The 2,139-nt window shown below is 58.4% G+C and overlaps 1 long non-coding RNA gene across 1 annotated transcript; it reads right to left on the bottom strand.

The window, feature by feature from the left end:
- Positions 1 to 538: 538 nt before the first annotated feature.
- LOC142047548 (uncharacterized) lies at positions 539 to 1,602 on the bottom strand. Its single transcript, XR_012656866.1, has 2 exons — positions 1,520 to 1,602; positions 539 to 1,242 (listed from the first exon to the last, which is right to left on the bottom strand). It is a non-coding gene; the product is annotated as an uncharacterized LOC142047548 (long non-coding RNA).
- Positions 1,603 to 2,139: the final 537 nt, after the last annotated feature.

Here is a 2,139-nt window from a genome sequence, read left to right as displayed (position 1 = left end):
TAGACGTGGAGCCGTTGATCACTACCCGTTGAGCCTGACGATCTAGCCAGCTTTCTAGCCACCTCTTTCCCTATCTGTCTTTCTGTCTCTCCAACGGGAAATCCTGCACTCCAGGGATATTGCCAGCCCATCAGACAATGATGGAGACGATTGTAACAGCTTGGGGGACTATTCTAACTGAGCCCGGCCGAGGTCCCTGCGAGCCATGGTCCCCTCTGTGCTGCCAGGACCCTGAACCCCATGAGACTCCAGCCTGAGTTCACCCTCCTCTAGGAGCCGGGAAACCATCTGAACCAAGCTCACGCCCAGTGCTCAGCCCCCTGTGGCTGTGGAGCCCGGCTGCAGCTCAGACCCCACTTAGGGCTGGGAATTGCTGCTGTCCAGTGCCGGGTTCTCCTAACTTTGACTTGAGCCCGGAATTTCCTGCCTCTCTCTTCTTTGGGATTTGAAATCTCCCCTGTTCTCTCCTTTGCCCCTTGGGAATTGCTCATCACATCTCACCCTTAACTCCAAGTTCACCGAAGTTTTTTGTCAGGTATTTCCACTGTTTGTTATGAAGTTGCTATAGAAATAAGAATGATCCAATCCCTGCATTTCGGAGCTATTTATTCCCAATTTAGTTCTCCAGTGGAGTCACGTTGCCCCAGCTGGGGGTCTGACCCCATTCATTCCAATGGAGCTATGACTGCTTGACCCCCTGCATATGCACTGATTCCATGGGTGCTCCGGGGTTGGAGCATCCACTGGGAGAAAATGGTGGGTGCTGAGAACCCACCGGCAGCCCCCAATCAGTGCTTCCCTCTCCCTCTCAGCGCCTCCCGCCCACCGAAGGCCCCACCGTCCAGTGCTTCCCCCTCCCTCCATGGGCCTCCTGCCTGCTGCAATCAGCTGGTTCATGGTGCAGGAGGCTGGGGGAAGGGGAGAGGAGCGAGGATGCAGCGTGCTCAGGGGTGGGGAAGGGGCAGGGCAGAGGTGTGGCCTTGAGGGTCGGGGTGGAGCCTGGGGGAGAGCCAGGGGTGGGGCAGAGCCAGGGGTCAAGCACCCCCCTGGCACAATGGAAAGTCGGTGCTTGTGAACCCCCGCTGGGATCTGGCCCCATAGAGCGATGGCTTCTCTTTGTGTTTAGGGTCCCGGCCATGCAGAGGGGTCCCTGGCTGGTTGGGATTTCAGCAGCGCTCAGTGGGAACCAGCTTGGGGAGAGACCAATTGGCTGTAAATATCCTGGGTCCGTCCTTGGAGTTCCTGTAGGCCCAAACAGAGCCAGTGAGATCCCTGCACAACGGGTCCCAGGGCCGGCGGGGTGGGTGCTGCCAGGACCGGAGACTCTGTGGGTGGGGGAATCTCCCCTGAGCCGGTAGCAGGATGGGGTCTGAGACACACACTTAGGCAGCGTCGGTTCCACCCGGCAGGGGGCAGGGGTTTGCACTGCGGGGGATGGAGAGGCTGTAGCCGCACACACGCCCCAGCCAGCAGGGGGCAGCGGGGCCTGCGGGGGGAGGGTAACAGACCCTGCACTCACCTCATAGGGTGACTCTGTTTTTGGCCTGCGGGAAAGCTCAGCACCTCGGGAGAAAGGAAAAATAGTTTCTGGTATTAGATCTGGGTCCCCCAAATCACCAGCCCCTGGATCCCCCCCCAAGAGTCTCCCACCACCCACTCCAAATCACCAGCCCTGGGATCCCCCCCAGTGTCTCTCACAAGCTTCCCACCCCCTGTAGCCTTTAGTTTTATTTGACATGAATGCCAGTGATGTGACATTACAGCAGTGAGGGGCCGGCGCTGCCGGCTGCCGTCTCTGTTCAGCAGAGTCCCCTTGACCCGGTTTAGATTCAGCACCGCTGGGACACAGGGGGGGCCCAGGCCAGTAACACAGACAGTGGCAGGAACAAGGTCCCTGTCTCGTCTCAACTGTATTAAAGTCACCAGCTGAGTGATGACTGTCACCACGTGTCCAGCTCCTAGATCCATCCATGCACCAGCAAGAGCTACACACGGACTCGCAGCCTCCCAGCCAGCGCTCGGGGCTGCTGGGTCTCCCACAGATCGATCGTCACTAGAGGGATGGTTCCCGCAGGAGTTTTCTCATAGGAAACTCAATTACCCCGGTCTGGGTCCCCGCTTTTTATAATGGAAGTCTGT

The sequence above is a fragment of the Chelonoidis abingdonii genome, chromosome 11, assembly GCF_003597395.2.
Source record: "Chelonoidis abingdonii isolate Lonesome George chromosome 11, CheloAbing_2.0, whole genome shotgun sequence".
In the NCBI taxonomy this organism is placed as follows: domain Eukaryota; kingdom Metazoa; phylum Chordata; order Testudines; family Testudinidae; genus Chelonoidis; species Chelonoidis abingdonii.
This window is presented reverse-complemented; position numbering and strand designations above follow the sequence as displayed.